The sequence below is a fragment of the Sminthopsis crassicaudata genome, chromosome 5, assembly GCF_048593235.1.
Source record: "Sminthopsis crassicaudata isolate SCR6 chromosome 5, ASM4859323v1, whole genome shotgun sequence".
In the NCBI taxonomy this organism is placed as follows: domain Eukaryota; kingdom Metazoa; phylum Chordata; class Mammalia; order Dasyuromorphia; family Dasyuridae; genus Sminthopsis; species Sminthopsis crassicaudata.
Genome location: NC_133621.1, coordinates 261,261,839 through 261,283,403, shown reverse-complemented (window position 1 = coordinate 261,283,403; position 21,565 = coordinate 261,261,839).

Genomic DNA, 21,565 nt, shown 5'->3' with positions numbered 1-21,565 from the left:
AAAGGCAGTTGAGTTATGGCTTTCTGAAAATATATGCTTATATTCATCTATCTTCATTATTTTCTGAATTTTATCTGACATTGTTCTCACTAAGAAGGGAGACCTACTTCTTTCTTTCTTTCTGCCTTGTTTAATAGTCTTTTTGTTGATAAAATCCAGAGGTTTTCCAAATGAAGAGCTGATTAATTCATAGTTATCAAACCAGTTCTAATTTTTCATTCTGTTTTGAAGAAACACAGGTAAAAAGTGATGTGATTGATGTAGGCATCAAATGTTGGGACTCAGTCATCAAGTAAAGAATTGACAATAACCATTCTCTTTGACAAAAGGAAATTTTATTTAGAAAACATAGAGAAAAACCGAAGAGAGACAGTAGATACCAGAAATTAAATATAAAATAATATCAGGAGAGCATATAACAGCTAACAATGGAAAAGACAAGATCCCTAGTATAACTCATAATTAACCAGGAGAAAGAAAACATCTTATGAGGTTGGAGTATGCCCTTAACTGGAAGACTAGATCCATAAGAGAGTTTAGCAACCTAAAACACAGTTAGTTGGCTATAAGAAGGAGAAAGACACCATGAAACATGGTGAGGGTGAGTGAAATGGGAAACTGAGGTATTCTCAGAATAATAGCTGCGGGAAATTCTAGACTCAGCTCCAAGTATCTATTAATCATTAAGGCTCTTCGAAGAAGAGCAAAAGACTTGCTCTTCTAGCAGAAATACCTGAAATAACCTCCTGGACCTTTACTTAAGTGCTTAGAGAAAAACATGACTAATTATTTAATGGCCTGAAGATATTCAAGAAGTCTCTAAACTAGCAATCTCTATTTGTTGATTGAGGAAGCCTGAGGTAAACTAAGTCTTCTTGGTTATTCTAGAAACCTTCTAAATCCTCTGGTTTAATGGATTACTTACCTCTAAATAAATCTTATTGTGAGGAATTATAAGGTTTCTCATAAAATTATTAATTAAGGTAGTTTATGAAGGTCTGATGGGTTTGGAAAACAAAATTCTTTGTATAAACCTTATAATAGAATGCTCATCCTAGCTCAAGCAAGTATTTGTAAACCTTGTAAAACTGACCACCATAAATTTAGGTAAACACATGTGCAATAAGTCAACTACATTGGCCTGACTAGAATTTAGCAAACCTGTGCTACTTCCATCTAAGCAGGCAGTGAAAATTAACCGGATAAGGGGAGGGGGTCATGGATTCTAGTGGTTTATGAATATATAATCAACCTTAACTTCTGTGAATTCCACTCTCTGAGACTCCAGTGAGTGGATTATCTGCTTCTCATGAGATTCTAATAAAGCTTCTGTTCTTTACTTTGAGAGATCTCTTGAGTATTTAAGTTTGTACTTGCCATACCACACAGGGGAATGGGAGAAAATACATTTTGTGGCATGGGGGAGAGTGAGGGTGAATGGAATAAACTGAGTGAAGACCTCTCATAAGAATGTGACCTCAACTTATCTCCTAATTATAACTTGAAACTTTGCAATAATCAGATGTACTATAGCCAAAACCACAGGTGTTCACTTATCTTAGGTAAACAGCATTATGTTAATATGGTAAAGAATGTGTCATTGGCTAATATTCTTTGTCTCTGAGTAGATTTCCACATTTTAGAATTAAGCCTGGACTTCCAGTCAATGGAAGAAAAGGTCAGAAGTGAATTGGGGAATTCCTAGTTATGGTTATATAATTCAGTGAGGACACCTCTGTTGGGAGTTGTACTTTCTTATGAGATCATAATAAATCATTTTTGTTTTTTGCCTTGAGAATCTCTGATTTTAATTTGGATAAGAGCCATTGTCCTACACAAGGGGAAGATACCACGAGGCAGAGTGGAGGGCTATCACCGAAAAGGGGTTCAGCAAAGATGGTTTGAGTGATGGACTGATTTATGGGGAAATTTGATGGACTGATTTATGGGGAAATTTCACCTCAGGGTTTGATATAACTTTGATTTCTGGCTGGACACAGCAAGGTGGAGCTACCTACAACTTCCACAGAGGGTAGGACTACAAGGTTAAACTGATCCCCATTAATGCCCTTCTCTGCTAGCTTCAGGGGGTAATTTTATCAATACTTTAGGTTTTCTCCATCAACCCCACCTAATTACCTCATCAGAAAGTAAACTGAACTGGGAAGGAATTAGATAACCTTGGTCAAATCATTCAACAGTTGGATGTCACATTTGCTTACACTGTAAAATGTAAAATATGGGGTATACTTAAAGGTCAGAGAGTTATAGATTCATACCTAGAACGGGTCTTTTACATTACTTTGTCCAACTGCTTTATTTTATAAATGAGAAAACTGAGAACTAGAGAAATAAAGTGACATGTATAAAGTCACACAGCTTGTGAATAGCGGGGGAGGGATTCCCATCCAGCTTTCCTCACTTTAAAGCCTCTGCTCTTTCTACTTCATTGTGATGCATCCTGTGGAAAGACTAATTATGATTTATTGATACAAGGATAAGTTACACAGTACTCTGTGCTAGTCAGATCACACCTAAAATTCAGTTCTAGGTGTGGCAAGAAGGATCTTTAAGAAATGCAGCATGCCAAAGCTTAGTATTTTCCCCCCTGAGGCAATTGGGATTAAGTGACTTGCCCAAGGTCACACAGCTAGGAAGTGTTAAGTGTCTAAGGCTAGATTTAAACATGGATCTTCCTGAAGTCAGGGCTGGTGCTCTATCCATTGCAGCTGTCCCCAAACTATGGTATATTGCATTGAGTTGAAGGTATTGAGTACATTTAATGTAAAGAAGATTGGGAAAAGTAATTTTCAAATATTCAAAGGATAGTTCCTGAAACATAGTTGGAGCTTAATAAATGTTTACTGACTGAGAGTTGAAGATCAACAGAGGGCTAGAATAAAAAGCTAATCTCACTTTAAACTGTTAGAAATGTGCTACAAAGATTAAAATAAATAAATAAATAGTGTATGAACTAAGTTGGTTTATTTGCAGTTCTTGCAAGAATGGGCTATCCACCCAGAAGCAGTCTCTGGGCTGATAGGCACTTATAGACACAGGGATGAGTTTTTTATCCTGAAGTGCAAGTCCCTCTCTCATTGCCCCAATTGGTGGAAGATGACAAATTATCAGACTTTTTGGTCCTCCCATTGCATGTTCCTCCTTGACATATTCCCTCCCTCATCATATAACCCATGTTCAAAAATGGTGGAAAAGTCTTCCTTTGGGGAGAAGAAGTTAATATTAATTAAATTATTAAGGACGAGCACTCAGACCTTTCATCCACTTCTTGTTTGGGATGATTTTTATGAGTTTATCAATTCAGGAGCTCAATATTTTGTTTTATATAACTAGCTCAGTCAGCTGATATGACCACATAGAAATACAATTCAATAGATTGCTCACAAAATACATACTATATTTATAAACATAATTATTCTACATGAAATGTATTATTCAGTATTCCTCTTTATATATTCTTTGAGCCAACCAAACCAGCTTTTTTGTTCCTTTTGTCCTTTTGAAGTTCCTCAAGTAGGATACTTGATCTTCTGTCTCTGCTTTTTTATTAATTGTGTTTCACCCTATCCTTAGGTCTATAATATAGACCCTCCTCACTTCTGGCTTGTTTTCTTTAAAGCTCAAGTGAAGCAAGTGTTGCTTTTCCTGATTCTCCCGCTGTTAATTTAATCCTTAAACAAATTAATATACTTATTTTATGTATATACTTAAACTGTTTCCATATTAGAGAAAACATGATACAATGGAAATTTGTTGGATGAAGAGACTATTCAATATTATCTGCATATACCCAGTTCCTAACATAGAGTAGATTCTCATTAAATACTTTATGATCAATCTATTATAATTTGTTTAAATCATTTACTTGCTCAGTAACTCTTAGCTATAATCCAATCAACCCACCCAACAGTGTTTATTAATTACTTAATATATGCAAAGCACTGTTGTAGTTACAGGGAATACAAAAGTGGGTAAATCTCTCCCCTCAAGAAGTTTTTTATTCTGCATAAGTAAGATTTTCAGTCTGAGATGTCTTCCAAGCTAATGTAATCACAGGTCCAGATGTCCTTCATTTCTTTAAGAATAATCACAGGAAGGCAAAATAAGACTTAATTTTTTTATAATTCCAGATCATATAATAAGGTACAATGAGTAAAAGTTACAGGTGAACAGGTGAAACAAAGAGCTGTTTGGAAATTGAATGGGTCAGCTAAGTCAGCAAGTTTTCATTGCTGGAGTTATTCTTGAAAAAGACTATATTCACTTGTCAGAAAAGTTGTTGAGGGGCTCTAAGATATAAATTGGAATCAATGACCTTCAATGTTCCTTTCAACTCCTGGGATTCAATATTTTTAGGCCATGATTTTTCTTCTTTTCAAATCTTTAGGAATAAACTTAAATACTAAGAGTATTAGGACTGCCTTAATTTTCACAGAATCATTGAATCTCACAGTTAGGAGAGTTGAACCCATATATACACAGGAATTGTCTTCATAATATCCTATTCAAGTGGTCATCCATTCTTAATTGGAAGATCTCTTTACTACCAGGTGATGAAAATGGCTCTGCTTTAGGATAGATCTAATTATTAGAAAGTTTTTTCCTTAAACCAAGCCTAATTTAATTATTTTTTCCCCTTGCAATTACCACCCATTGCTTCAGGTAGTTCCTCTGGAATCAAGCATAACAAGTATGATTTCATTTTCACATGACAGACTTTCAAGTCATTTCACTTGTTCAGTTTTTGAATTGCATCTTTTTCTATCCAGACAATCTAGAGTATGGTGCATTTCCTATTCTGTACATCTATTTCCTACTGACAATATCATATATCTGCTTCCTTCCTTCCTTTCTCTTCCATATGCCTTGCTAAGGATTACATTCAACTCTTCCAGATCATTATAACTTACCCAGTCCATAATCTACAGAGACCATGGTAGTGGTATTTCTATATGCAACCAGCTGTGCTAAGTAGCTTTAATTCCTATTTAACCAGCTGTGTTAAGTGGCTTTAATTCATATTTTCTGTGAGTAGACTATAAAACAAAAGCTGCCAAAAGAGAACATTGCCAGACACATAAGTTCAACTCTGGGAATTTGTGGGGGCAAAGGTGTTAGAAAGATGCATATATCACCACTATGTACTAATTCTATGTGTCCTATCCCTAAAACAGAACAGACTTTTAAAATTAAATGTCTTTCAAAATAGGTGAAAATATAACTCAAATTACATAATTGGAAAATATTTTTATGTGAGTACCCTATAGATTTAACAATTGTATAAACTGACATAATGCCAGTTTTTTCCTAGAAAAAGACATACATTCTTGACATCTTAATTGTAATAGTTATAGATATCTAAGTACATTATGAGCAGTGATTCTTAATCATTTTATTAGTTACTCCAAATCACACTTCCATTGGTAAGATTATAACTGAGTGATGCAAGAATCCATTTAGGCTAGCAACATTAAACTCTGGAATTATAATTTAGATAAAATAATACATTGGTTTATTCCCCTGGTAAGTTATTTACAGTTACATACATGGTTATATAGCAGCTTTACTTTCTGCTCAAGGTTTCTGTTTTGATGATCAAAATATTTTTTTCCCATGCAATGGATGCACATCTGAATGGTTGCTTTAAAAGAACTAATTAACAATTGAAGCCATTATCTCTAAGGATATTCCCACCCCTTGTATTTCCAACACAACTTAGGACATTCATTACTTAACCATCATTCAATTCCATAAATAATATTAAATGACTACTTTGTGACAGGTATCAGGATCACAAAAAAGCATGGGGTGGTGGAGTGGTGTTTAAAAGTAATGAAAAAAAGTAGTACTTGTAAGCCAGAAATCCAGACATAATATTCTGTCAATTCAGTTCTGTTCAATTCATCAAGAAGTTATTAATTATCCACTATTTTCCAAGAAAAATACCAAGTGTTATTTGACCTTTCTTTTCTCAAAGGATCAATGATATCATGGGGTGCTGTCTTGGCTTCCACTTGAGTTGAAGTGAGTCAGGATTATACAAACTCATCAGCCCTACTTTTTCTTTCAGATCATTAAATTCCAGTCCAGACTTCAATTGAAAATGTCCTGGATGACTGGTATTTTTGATATCTGACCAAGTTCTAAGCACTCATGGCTATGGAAAAAAATTGTTTTCACTGGGGTAGATATCCCGCTAATTCAGTGATGGCTTTTGGGGCTTGTTGGTTACCCTCCACCTGATTTAGCTTGTCTGTCAAGATGATTTTATTGAGATATGGCCACTGTGCATGCTCTAGTTTCTTGGAAATAGGTAAGAGTTGGGGGGTTGATAGACACTAAAAGTGGATGAATGCTGAAAAGATCGTGACCCCAGAAGTGTTATTCTTCCCTCAGTACAAAGCCTAATTCAGGTACTGAGGATACAAAAACACAAAAATAAGGACAAAAGATATCATGTAGGAGATGGTAGTGATTCCAAGGAGCATAAGTGAAGAGGGACTGAATGCAAACTCTGAAGACAGCCTTGGACATTCATGGAATTATGACTATGTAGGTCACTAAATAGGCCAGTTTGGGAATTAGAACATATAAGGGACAATAATATGAATTTTTTTTGGAAGGTTGGTTGGAGCTATATGGTGAAGGACTATAAATGTCCAACAAAAAGTTTACTCTCTCTTTGGAAGTATCAAGGCTCCATTGAAGTTTGTACAGCACTGGAGTAACATGATCAGACTTGTGCTTTGGGAATATCGATTTGCTAATTATTTGTAGGAAGAATTAGAGAGGGAGAGACTGGAGACAGGGTAATTGATTAGGAGGCTATTGGGATGATCAGATTTGAAGTGATGAGAATGGGCTTGAGGGTGTTTGCCTGGTGAGGGTGAAGAGAGTGTGATACTAGGCAGAGATGGGTCTGTAGGTTCTCTCTCTCTCTCTCTCTCTCTCTCTCTCTCTCTCTCTCTCTCTCTCTCTCTCTCTCTCTCTCTCTCTCTCTCTCGCTCTTGCTCTCTCTCTCTCTCTCTCGCTCCAAAGTGCTAAGGGCAGTCCACAGTGAAAGAATTCGCCTACTCAAAGCTGTGATAAAGAAAGCTTTATTGATTAGGAAAGAACACCAAGATGTCTTGGCAGGCAATATCAGCTTCAAGAGAGAAGCCATATTGCAAGAAAACATAACTGGAAAACTTTATTTTATACAAAACAGAATAATAGAACAGGATTTGTATCTGAAAAGACTTTTCTGCTTCCAGAGGATATGGAGAAGTTTGTATAACAAAAGAGTTTCTCTAGATAATGTGTTTTTAAGAAAGGAATTTTTCTCCAGAGGATGTAAGGTTAGAGTTATTGTAGAGGTAGAATCTGGAAGACTTGGTACCTTTTGTATAAGAAAAGAGAAACAGAAGAATCTAACATTTGATGAGGGAGAAATCAGTAAAGTGAGAAAATCAGGAAAGATTTCATGGAGAAAATGATACTTGAAAGGTCTTTCTAGGAAGAACATTTTAACAAAAATAACGAGGAGGGTATATATCCAAATAATTCTACTGTGTGCTGTTTGGGTGGAAGCAATCTCTGTCTTTTGCCTTTTGTTGTATCTCTATTGCTTACAAAAATGCCTGGTACACAGTTGTCACTTAATAAATGTTTATTGACTAGATGTATGTCCAGTGTGGAAGAAGTGGAAAGAACTCTAATGACAGAGAAGATATGTGTGTAAATTTTAGTTTTCTCCTAGTATGAGAATGTAGATTGAATAGGAAGCTTAGAATCAGAAAGTTATTCTTTATCTTCCTCAAACACTAACTATATGCCCATGGGCAAGTCTTGACTTTTTTTAGCTTATTTCATCTGTAAAGTGGATTGATATTATCTGTTCATTCTTCATAGAGTTGTTGTCCAGCTAAACAACATAATATTTTAAAGTGTACATAAAAGCCAATTATTATTATTGATAGGTGAAAAGTTATCTAACCTACCAGATCCTTAGCTCACTCATTTGTAAGCCACAAGATCTCTAATTTCAAAGGACTAGGATCTTTGCCCATACATTGTTTACAGATGTGCTTCAGAAGCACATCTTTATCACTCGAAATATTTTTACTCATGATCAAATTTTTATATGTAAAATCAACAAAAAAAGCAACATTCCCTTAAATTCATAAATGTATCTATTACCTAAGTAGCTTCTTTAAGGTTCATAATTCAAGAGGTTAAAGGTTCTCAAGTGAACTAAATTTGAAATTAGTTTCAAAGATGTAACTTTGTGCCATTGCTTATTATTTCAAATTTGGACATTTATAGAATAATTTTAAAAATTTACTGGAAGATCAAATATTGTAAGTGAATCCCAAATATATTGGTCACATGATGAAAAGTTAAGACTCTTTGGAAAAGACTCTAATGTTGGGAAAGATTGAAGGCAAAAGGGGCAGCTAGATGGTGCAGTAAATAGAGAACTGGTCCTGGAGTTAGGAGGATCTGAGTTCAAATCTAGGCTTAGATACTTAACACTCACTAGTTGTGTGACCCTGGGAAATTACTAAACCTCAACTGCCTCACAAAAAAAATCTCAAAGATTGAAGGCAAAAGAAGAAGGTAGAAAATGAGATGGATAGACAGTGTTAAGGAAGTAACATGAACTTGGACAGACTTTAATATGTAAGGAAGCATAGAAGGGCCTGGTATATTATGGCTCTGGGGTCATGAGGAATTAGACACAACCATAACACAGGAATGTATTTCCAGAATTGCTTTTAGAGTTTTCTGTAAGTACTATAAATTACTTATTTAAAGTACTCCAATCAGCTAAACCTTGATTAAATTCTAAATTTTAGAGGATTATTGACTCATTCTTCTCTATTTTATAGGATATTTCAAAAGTTTAGGACAGTTTTAAATATTTAGTAGCTAAAAATACAACAAAAGAACTTTGAGATATCTTATATAAGAAGAAGATGCTGAAATCTCTTCCTTGGCAAGTAAAGAGTATCCAATTAATCCTCATTTTGTACATGGGGATTGATTAATTACTTTTGTGCTTGGGATTGCGGGTAGAAACACAGGGAGATAGAAATAGAATGAAGACATTATTTTACAATTTAAAAAAGAAACAAGAAACCCTTTCAGAAAGGTTTCTATCCATACTAACATTGGATTAATTTTATTGTGCTCTTTTTCCAAAAATGAAGGATTACTATATCAATCAAACAACCAAATAACAAGCATTTATTATGTACCAACTATAGGTATATTTAAAGACTAAAAAGAAATTAATTTAAAGCAATTTCTATCAGGGAAAACCACATGTGTAAAATGTAAATGCAAGGTAATGGAATAGGAAACACTAGGAACTGGGGCTTTGTGTAAAAGATGTTTGATGTGAGAAATTTGAAGCAAACTAAAGATTCCAAGAGGTACGCAGAAAGGGGAAATGCATTCCAAGTATGAGAGAATGCCTCTACAAAGGCAAGGAAAGAGGAAATGGAATGTCAACAATCAATTAATTATTCAACTTGCATTTATCAATTACCTGATATTTTTCAAATTTAATTTCATTGCTTTCAATGGATGAATAACTTTTATTTTAAAAAGTGAAAGAAAAACCAAACTCTTCTAACAAAAACCTATAGTCAAGCAAACCAAATTTCTGAAATGAACATGTTCTAAAAACTATATCTTATTTTGCACCTTCAGCTTATTAACTATGCCACAAGCAGACGGCATAAAAATCTACTATTTTGCGAAAGTCCCAACCAAGCATCACCGCACTACTTACCACACATAACCAAGATGAAAACTCCTTTTCAGTTTCCTTGTCTACTTTTTTCCTCCAATGCAACTGCTAGGCAATGGGAAGGAGTATTGGTCTTGAAGCCAGAAAGATCTCAATTCAAATTCATCCTCAGATCCTTGCTGTGACCTTGCTGTGAAAATAGGAATAATAATTATGCCTATATCGCATAGGTATAGTAAATTTGAGATAATATTGGTAAAATACTTAGCACAATATCTGGCATATATAGGTGATTAATAAATGCTTTCTTTCCACCAACTTTCCATTGAGTGGGGTCAATTTCTCAGATCTAATATAACTTTACTACTCTATGTAAACTAATAACCTCCAGTTTAACAAAGAAATACATTAATTATCTGCATTTTGAGAAAGGGAAGGGTGTTGTTTCATTTTTATCCAGGGGACTGGGGAAATAACTCTGGATTCTACACTTGGTGTAGAGAAAGGGAACTGGGGCCCTAAATATAGTGAGATTGAAAAAGCAAACTAATAGCTTCTCTTCAATTAGCTTGATGCATTTAGGCAGAGCAAGTAGAATGTAGCTGAATGAGGCAAAGAAAATAATTAGCCTTTGAGAGAGCTGCAAGGAACACTTAGATGCTGAGCCAGCCCAAAATTTGTGGACAAACCAGCCAGCTCTGCATTTTAACTACAATTTAAGGGTTATTCAATCAACAATTTTTTGAGCACCTACTGTGTATAAGATTCCTTATGATTAAAATTTGATTTAAAAGTAAAAAAGAAGAGGTTATAAATAAGAAATATGCCTTAATTGCTTTAAAAGTTGTTCCATGCAATTTTGAAATAAATTTCTAGTTAATGTTTGTGTTCAATGGTTTAAAAAAGTTCAATTTTTTTTGAGGGTGGATAAAATATAGAAATTTTTTTTGTAATCAGTGAATCTCTTTTTTTAAATTAATTTTTATAATTATAACATTTTTTGACAGTACATAAGCATAGGTAAATTTTTTTTTTACAACATTATCCCTTGTACTCCCTTCTGTTCCAAATGTTTCCCCTCCTTCCCTTCACCCCTCCCCTAGATGGCAGACATTCCCATACATATTAAATATCTTATAGTATATCCTAGGTACAATATATATGTGCACCGAATTTTGTTGTTGTTGTTGTTGCAAAGGAAGAATTGTATTCGGAAGGTAAAAATAATCTGGGAAGAAAAACAAAAACAAACAAACAAACAAACAAAATGCTCAGTTTACACTCATTTCCCAGTGTTCCTTTTCTGGGTGTAGCTGATTCTGTCCATTATTGATCAATTGGAACTGGATTAGCTCTTCTCTATTTTGAAGATTTTCACTTCCATCAGAATGCATCTTCATACAATATCATTGTTGAAGTGTATAATGATCTCCTAATTCTGCTCGTTTCACTCAGCATCAGTTGATGTAAGTCTCTCCAAGCCTCTCTGTATTCCTCCTGTTGGTCATTTCTTACAGAACAATAATATTCCATAACATTCATATACCATAATTTACCCAACCATTCTCCAATTGATGGGCATCCGTTCAATTTCCAGTTTCTAGCCACTACAAAAAGGGCTGCCACAAACATTTTGGCACATATAGGTCCCTTTCCTTTCTTCAGTATTTCCTTGGGATATAAGCCCAGTAGTAGCACTGCTGGGTCAAAGGGTATGCACATAAAATGTGAAAAATTAAAAATTAAAACTCCATGGAGGTTTGAAAAGAGAGCATAATCTCTCAAGAATTTCTACTCCTTAACCTCATCTGGGCTTTCAGTGTTATATGGCTATTTCTCTCTGATTTTATTGACTCAATTATTTTCTGCAGAGAAATGGCCTAAGTATGATCTCTCTCTCCTCAAGCCCCCAGTTATATCACCAGTGATCACGCTTATAGACTTGGCCTTCTATTTCACTGTGAAGACTGAGGTTCTTGTGACTTTAGCTCCCTCTACTCAAAATTTCTTATTTTGATTTATTTCTTTGTCTTCAATTCTTGCCAAGGCTAATCAATAATGTCTTTGTATGGCTTTGATCCCATCTTCTTCCTCCCTCAGGATGTTTTTCTACTAACACTCTACCATTACTCTGTTCTCTTTTCCTCAGTTTTAGAAAAATAAAACAAAAACAAAGAATAAACACAAGTTTTCATTTGATATTACTCAGTTTGTCTAGTTTTCCTTTTTTCCTCTTTCCTTACAGCTAAACTTACTGTAAACATTGTGGTAAACATTGTCTACCACTTCCCTACGACCTACTTTCTCCTTAGCTATCACCTCTTTAATATCTAGTTTCTATTCCTTTTATTCAACTAGTCAACAAATATTTGATTAACATTTCCTGTATGTCAAGCGTTGTGATAGTCTATAGGAAGACAAATTTTAAGAAAAAAAAAGAAACAATTCTTTGTTTAGAGGAATTTAATTTTTACAAATGTGACAAGTAAATATATATATATATATATATATATTTAAACATATAAAGTTAATATAAAGATAATAAATGCAAAGTAGTTAAATACAAGCTTTTGGGGACAGGGGGCACGATGAGACTAAAGTCTATGAAAATGAATATAGTTTCTCAAATTTGCTCTTTTAATAGTCACCTTTGACTTCCTAATTGTCAAAGACAATTATCTTCTTGTTTTTGATCTTCTAAAGACTAAGGTCTTTGCTTTAAATCAGGGCTTTTTAAACTTTTTTCTACTTGTGGCCTCTTTTTCTCTGGAGAAATTTTTATGCAAACCTAGCTAAACTGATATATAAAACAAGTATACAAATCAAATATGTATTGACAATAAATCAGAAAGAAATTTATTTTAAAATAATGCATGGTAGCAAATTTGCACACTAATGTATAGAAGTGCGTGTTTATTTTTACATAAAGAATTACATCTTAACAGAATATTTGATATATTTTTCTGCTGCCAATTTTTTCATGACCACCCCACCCACATACACATATTCAATTATGTGACCCCAGTTTAGCAACCTTTGCTTTAAATTGTTATTCATTAGAGACCTATAAATTTAAACAACATTGAGGTACCACCTCACACTTAACAATGACTAATATGACAGAAATGGAAAATGAAAAATGTTGGAGGGGATGTGGACAAATTGAGATACTAATGACTTCTCTGGAACTGGCTAAATTGCAAATTAAGGATTAGGGCAAAGCATTATTGGTTAGAGGTTATTATCAGGAAGTAAAAGTAAGATAGCATTGCATATCAGAGAGAAAAACAATCACATATTAGACAAAGTTTTATTTGGGGACATAGCCCTTCCAACCTTCAAAACATGTTGACAGTATTTTTTCCATGTTCTGTAATCTTACAGCCTCCCTTAAGGAGAGGCTGTCATGGTGGTCTCAAAAACATCAGATTTAATCTCCTAATAATAGTTTCCATGCATAGTTTCTATAAGCTACAGTCTCCCTTAAGGGGAATCTGTCATGGTAATCTCAAGACCACCAGGACCAGTCGTATAATAAAGTGATCTCCACTTGTCTGTCTCATGTCAGATACATGCCCATCCTTAAATTTGGATTTTTTTTTCCTCAAAAAAAGGTTTTCTTATAAATTCATTATTTTACTAGAGGCACCATGATTTATTTACCTGGTTTTTCAGATCCAGTATTTTGTATCTTTTCTTTTCCCTCTCATGTGCAATTAGTTAACAAGACCTATTAATTCTGTCTTTGTAATTCACCTTGAGTCTGTCTTCACTCATTCATTTTTTTCAACCTTTTTTGCACAATTTTTCTTGCCTCTTGCTTAGAAAATGTAATAGCCTGTACTCTCTTTCACTCAAAATAATTCACACTATTCTCAGATTTCTTGCTTAGCAATAAATGAAAGAATGAAAAAGGATATTTATTAACTGCTTACTATGTGCAAAGCACTGTGCTAAGTGTTTAGAATATAAATAGAAAGTCACCCCAGTTGCATTGCAATTCACCCTTTACACAGTTTCCAAAAGTGATTTTCTTAAAGCACAGATATGTCTATTGCATTCTTCTCCTCAATAAAGTTCATTGGTTCTTTATTGGGTTTTGATCAAATAGAATCCAATTTGTCCAATATTTAAAGCCTTTCACAACTTGACTCTCACACACTTTTCCATTCTTATTACACATTATTTTCCTTTACATCCTGAGGGAAAGTTCAGTCAAATTGGCCTAACTCTTCTTTATACATAGCCCTTTTCCTTTTGTATTAGTCCCTATAGTTAAAATGCATTTCCTCCTTGCTCTCAAAATTTCCAGTGTTCTTTAAATCTCATTTTCAAATATCTATCTTTTATACACAGCCTTTCCTGATTCTACTAGTACTATGTATATTAAAATAGAAAAGGAGGATAAAGGGAGAGGGTGAGCTTATTTGTTTGGTTTCTCTCCTAAGTGTGAAGAGTTACATCTATTTGACCTTAGGTCCTAAATCCCTTCTGAGAGGACTCCTCAAATATTTGCTTTTTCTTGCACAACATGACAAATATAAAAATATATTTAAAATGATTGTACATATTTAACCTATATCAGATTGCTTGCTGACCTGGAGAGAGAGGAGGTAAGGGGAAAAATTTGAAACACAAAGTCTTGCAAAAAGGAATGTTGAAAATGTATATTTAAAAAAAAGCATTATTGAAAATTAAAAAAAAAAACAAATAGAAAAGTGAAACAGTTCTCTCAATTAGCTCAATTGTGATGGAGGCAATAATACCTATGAAAGGTTTTAGCTGTCAAGTCAGTTGGAAATATATTTAGGGTATAACAATAAAGCAGATAATAATGTCTTTTTAAAATGTTATTTAATATGCAGAAATTTACATGTGTAGGTCTAATAAAAATTAACATTAAGGCTAAGACCAAAACTTTGTGTTATGGGACTGATTAAAGCCCATCTAAGCATTTTCAGTGCTTTGCTTTGGGTTAAGCTACACAAACTAATAAATAAATTTTTGTCAAAATTTGAGTTTGTATACTATGTCAATATTAAATTTTTTTGCATTTTTTTCAAAACTTATAAAAACAGTGAACCAAGTTTTTGGTTTAAAAGATGGTGTGCATCACTGATAAAAGCATTTCCATTTCTGATGTTGATTTCTGATTCAGTTTTGCCAATGATGAAAACTTTTTTGTGAATCTTCAAAAGATATAGCTCTAGCACCTGAAAGAGCAGTTGTCAAACTTCATCTCAAGGCTTTTGGGTTTGGGATCCTGAGCTATTTCCATCAAGATTTGAGAGGGAAACGATGATCGAGATGGTGATAATGATCTTGATCCTCAGAGCAACTGCTTTGTTAGATCACCTTGTCCTTTGGGTGGCAATTGGTAAGTATGGTTGATCCTTTTTCCATAGAAGCCATCTTCCTGGATGATAGACGTGAGAACTTGGCTGAAAGTAGGATCAGTGTTCTGGGAGTGCTGTCATTCCTGTGTTTCTGTAGAGGAAGCTTATTAGTGGTAGTTGGTCAATGTTTGGTTTTGCTGATGAGGAAAGTGAGCCTCTTCTCCATAATAATTTTTTTATTTTTATTTTTTATCTCAGTGATATTACAAGAGCTTGCCTGAAAACAAGTCTGCAGGTTGGGGGACACTCCTATTTCCAAACTTCTTCGGTTGAGAGTCCTAGACTATTTCTGTCAGGGACCGAGTAAAAATGGTTGTCAAGGTGGTGTGGGAGTTTGACCTGCTTGGAACTTACTGTCTCTTGTCTCTCTCTTTGGATGTCTTTCTGCTTTAGCTAGGCTGACTTGCCTGCCTTCTGCGCATTTAGGTAGTAGTTGATGGGAATGGCTATTCTCTTCATAAGATAACTTTAAGAATCTAATCAAGCTTCCTCCATTCTGTATTGTGCATATGAATTTTTTTTAACCTGGATGTAGAACCATACCTTTATTTTCACTACAAAATAACTGTTTTGCTAAATTTGACCCATCTGTTAAAGTATATGGAGATTTCTGGGAATTAGGTGATTCTGATTCTGTCATTCATTGCATTAGCTATGCCTTCTATAATTCCTTATTTGACTATCAAGTCCATTTGGAAGAGTTCTTTTTCTTTTATAATTTTTGTTTCTCATATAATCTTAAAAAGAAGAGTCCCTAAAAATCATCGAGTCCAACTTCTTCATTTTCCAGACAGGGCCATTGAGGTCCAGGCAGGTTAAATGACATAAAGGTTGTAAATGATAAAGGTGGGATTTGAATGCTGTTATTCTGATCCTAAAATCCAGAACTCTTTTCATTTTATAATATTAAGCATCTCAAGGTTTAACATTATACCTTGCATGCAATAGGCATTTAATAAATGTTTCCTGTTATTCATTAAATTGATAGTTTGATACTTGGGTATTATTTTACTTAAATTTTTTTTTCTATATTTTATTCCAAGAAGAGAAAAAAAAAACAAAACTGAACATTATTCCTTCTCAAGTGGTCTCATACATTCTAGAAAGCTTTTCATTTTTATTTGATAATGAGATCTATATATGAATATTTCATACTTGGATTAGTTAGACATCTTGTCACCTCACCAGACTAAGTTGAAAATACTTGTAAAAAGTTTCTTTCCTCCTTGAGTAATTAAAATTTTTGTAAGTTCAGATGTTTTACCTGAAAATAGTTTTAGACTTCTAAATAGGCTGTCAGTGTGAAACATTCCATCATGTATAAATAAATTAGAATACATTTGCTGATGCTGACAAAAATCTGAATATAATAAATGAGTATTGGAGAAATAATTCTGTACAAGGTCACCTTCTGGCAGAACTTGACTTTGTCATTATGTGTAATAAGATTGGTGTATATGTTTCTCTGATCTAGCAGGAGAAGAGTAAATCTTTAAAAAATGGCAAAGTTTGAGTCTCCCTATATAGCTCCTCAAGCAAATGAAATATTCATAATATGAAGACTTTCCTTTCATCATTATGAATCTGAGCATCTAGTTTCAAGATTCTGATGAATATTGCACCTTATTATAAATTTTATGACCCTATTTTATATGGATTCTGTTTTTTAAACATTTAAACATTGAATAAGAATTTATATTTAGATTGTGATTAATTTATATGCAGTGCTACTGTATACCTCTTGGACTAGATGCTCAATTTACCCACCTCCAACAAATTAATACATTAGAAAAAAATGGGGGGGGTGGATGATTCAGAGTCATAATTTACTTTTCAAGATTTAGGCATTTTCTCAAAATCTCTACTTTGACACGTAATTTTTCATTAGTAAAATTAATTTAGTCACAGAATCATGCAGTCAGAGTTGGATGGGGATATTACAGGTTATCTAGTCCAATCCCTAAGTGAAGCATGAAATCTTTCTCTAACCAGATATTCTCTCTCGCTTTTTCAGTCCAATTATTTCCCTACTTCTTCCTAAAATATTTGTTCAAAAATCCAAAAGTATAGAATAAGGGAGAAGAAGCATCACAGAAGAAAAACCAGATGATAGAAGAGGAAGAAGCTCAGATTTTAATTTCATGGTGGTGGCAGCACACTTTTGGGTCATCGTATGATACTATAGTGTGATGATTCCTGTAGATGATGAGATTAAATGAGGGAGGTGTGTGCAAGGTAACCTGCCTCACTATCTCCTCTAGAGGTAGCTGGGTCCAGTGGCCAAGTATAAGTCATTATATCAGTTTAGTCATAATGCAGTGGAATACCTGGGCCTTTTTGAAGTCAGCTTTTTAATAGGTCTTACTTCAGTGATTAAGGCTAGATAACAATTGAGGCTAAGAATAGCCTTTTTATATAGTCAAAAACAAACAAATAAATAAATAAATCAGAGAGGAAAAGATTTTCAGAGTTTCTAGCCAAAACAGAAATGATTACTATTTATATTTGTTCTAGTCCAGTTGAGGTCTCTGCAGAAGAGGAATCTCATGATAATTCCAGAAAAAGAAAAGAAAAGAAAAGAAAAAGATTCTTGGAATGAGAACTCAGAAGGTAACCATTGATCCAGATGAATCTTCTCTATATGATTCACTATCACTGCATTTTGAATATATTTTCTTTAGGAAGTCTGTGGGTACAAAGGGGGAGTATACTCTTCTATAAGGAGGTTTCAATTTAAAAGGTATTTAGTACAACTTTTTAAATTTTTAATTAAATTGACAAATTGACAGATAATAATGAAAAACAAATCAAATCAAATCAAAACAAAACAAACAGGAATAAAATATTATAAACCATCAGGCAATAAGGATCAGCTGCTTTTCACCCCATTCCCACAGCAATATTTAGTTGAACAAAGACATGACTACAACATGATTCACAAGAGTGAATATAAGTTCAGCTGCTTGTTCAAATTTTCTTTTATGTAACAACTACATAGTCTATGGGTTTTATATATAGATATAGATATAGATATCTATATATAGGTTCCATATCTATATCTATATGTATATCTAAAACCCATATTTCCCTTTTTGGGAAAAACAAAGGGAAAGAAAAAAAACAGAAAAAAGTGAACATAGCATGTGCTGATTTATATTCAATATACATAGTTCTTTTTCTAGATGCAGATGTCATTTTTTGGTCCAAAGTTTATTGGAAATGCTTTGAATCACTGAACCACTGAGAAGAAACAAGTCTTTCATAAATGATCATCACACATTCTTGTTGTTATTGTCTACAATGTATTTCACTCAACATCAGTTCATGTAAATCCTTCCAGGCCTTTCTAAAGTCAGTTCATTCATCATTTTTATAGCACAATAATATTCCATTATCTTCATATACTATAGCTTATTCAACCATTCCCCAATTGATGGGCATCCAATCTTTTTCCAAATTTTTGCTATCACAAAAAGAGCGACTACAAACATTTTTGCACATGTGGGTCCTTTTCCTCCTTTATGATTTCTTTGGGCTACAGACCTAGTAATGGCACTGTTGGGTCAATGGGTATGCACATTTTACTGTATATATATATTTAATCTGGTGCCTAGATTTTCAATGGTGATTCTTAACTAGGGCTTGACCAAGCTAGACATATATTCAACTTGTTAAATATACACGGTTATATCCGTGTACCATCCAATCTGTTCAGGGTCTAGTTTAAAAGCTTTTGTAATGGATTTCTTCAGATGATTTGATTCCTGCTTTGAAACTCACATGGAATGTAATTGCTTCTGTCAAACAGTTATTGGAAGGATGTTAGAATAAAAGATGCTGCTGTATCCTTTGTAGAGAAGAACTCATTCTGCTAATCTCCATCAAAAGTCCTCATCCATCTGTTTTACTTGCTTTAGTCTGAGTATCAGCAACTTTTCAAATTGTATACCATGAAATAAACAGCCTAGTTGTTGGGAAAAATAAATGACTAAACTTGGTTCAAATTTACAATTCATTCAAGTTCTGGATAGGTTTGGAACCATGACCTTTTGAAGAACTGGAAGAAACTATCATCTTAAATGCTCTATGAAAAGTGTCCCACCACTGGAAATAATAAATCAAATGTAAGAATTTGGAGTGTGTTGTGCCCATGTAGGTTATGTGTGCCCATATGGATCTTTTTGGAAGTGACTTACAAGTAGACATGAATCTATATCTCTATAGTATCTTCTGCCTACTCTTCTCTGAGAGACACTTGTCTTTTCTCTGCTGCTACCAGCTTGAGTCTCCATCAGTTGTGTTTTCCCTATTTTAGGGACCTGGTGCTAGCAGCCTGCTTTCGTTTAACTACTTAATATTGGATAGCTTTTATAAAGCAATATTGATTTAAAATATATCAAGAATAAATTACAATATTTTCTAAAGGTATTAAACTTGCTGGCATAATTTAGCTTCTATTTGACTTTAATCTAGGAGAGGCAAAGGAGAGGATGATTTCCTTTAAGTAACAAATAAAATCTCATCTTCTATAAAAAACCTTTCCCTACCTTTCAATTCTGGAGCCTTGTCTCTCTTATTTTTGATCCTGTACATATCTTGTTTATATATACCTGTTGCTTGTTGTTTTTACCGTTACATTTTAAGATCCTTGCCGTCACGGATTATTTTTTGACTCTTTTCATGTTCCTAGTACAAGCACAATACTTGACACATGTTCTTGTTATTTTTAGTTGTGTCCAACTTTTTTTGAATTCATTTAAGATTTTTTTGGCAAAGATTATGGGATTGGTTTGCCATGTGCCTCTCTAGTTAATTTTTCTGATGAGGAAACTGAGGCAAACAGGATCAAGTGACTTGCCTAGTGTCACAAAGCTAGGAAGTATCTGAGGCCAGATTTGAACTCAGAAAAATGAGATTTCCTGACTTCAGGTCTAGGATCTTACTTAGCTATCTGCCTGACACATAGAAAATATTTAATAAGTATTTATAAGTGGTTATTTGATATTAGTTTCTATAAATTTATCTTAGATTTTATAAATCATTTGTCTCACAAAGTTTATGTACAAAGACAAACTAGGAATCAGTTCATGGATGCTTTATCCTCCTGGTCTCAATGCTGGAGACTACTCTTTGCTCCTAGAATGGAAAAAAAGATGAATGGAAAGGCCAAAGAAATGCTGTTTTTCAAGAGATTTCTGGTTTTTTTTTTTTTTTTTTTTTTTGGTTTGTTTGTTTTTTGTGGGAACATGCTCCAGAATAGAGAACATAATCCTTATGGAATGATCTCACTGACATGAATCACCTCTGAAACTCTTTCCAGAGATAAGAGTCTCTGCTTGTAGATTCCAAATTTTATGGTATCTCCCCTTTTCCTCTTCCTCAACTTTCTTCTTCAGTTACTTCTTTTTTCTCCTCTTTTTTCTATACCCTCTTATAATTTAATTCAGGATTAGGGACTCTCCAAAATTAGGTGAAAATGCAAAATATCCATTTAATGGCAACTTGATAGAATTTTAGAATGAGTAACAGGATTAAAATTCAACTGGAGAAAACCTGATGAACTGAACCAAAACTTGTGAAACAATACCTCTCCCCTAAAAAATTAAACATGGCTTTAGGGGTCTTATATGGCCATCATACCTCATATTTGCTAAGACTTTTCAAAAGCACTTCCATCCAACACAAAAAATATTCATTTATATGATCAATGAGTTCTTAAAGTGTGCTATCAAATTTCATCTTTACTTTCTAAAGTACAATAATATATTTCATATTTTGTCCATCACAGGCTTTTTGTAAATAATTAGTAAGGAGCCAAGTAAAGGAATGTGGACAGAAAGGGAAGGCGATGGGGCAGCTAGGTGGCGCAGTGGATAGAGTACCAGCCTTGAATTCAGGAGGACTAGAGTTCAAATGTGGTCTCAGACACTTAACACTTCCTAGCTGTGTGACCCTGGGCAAGTGACTTGACCCCAGCCTCAGGGAAAAAAAAAAAAAAAAAGGGGGGGGAAGGCGAGGTTTAGTTTGGTCCTCTAGTAGATACTTTCATCATTACTTACTGTTGGTCTATAGAATGATCAATGAATGGTCTTGGGATTTTAGCTATTCTTTGAGAATTGGGGGTTTCAGAGAAAAATACAATTCTTAATAAGAGAAACCCTGGTAGCCTTTGAAACTAACTCATTTATATAGCAGAAATTTAGCAAGTTGGTAAGAGACCTTTTATTCAGAACTAAAAAAAATTTGTAACAAAATAGTAGCAATGCCCTACAAAGCCAGGGAACTTTTGCTTTTTATCCTTTTTTTCCTGCATTATTACAGTTTTTGTCTTACATGACTGTGTTCCTTGTCTTTATATGATATACACCACAAATGCTACCTTCTGCTTCCAGTATATCTTCAGTTTAGTAAA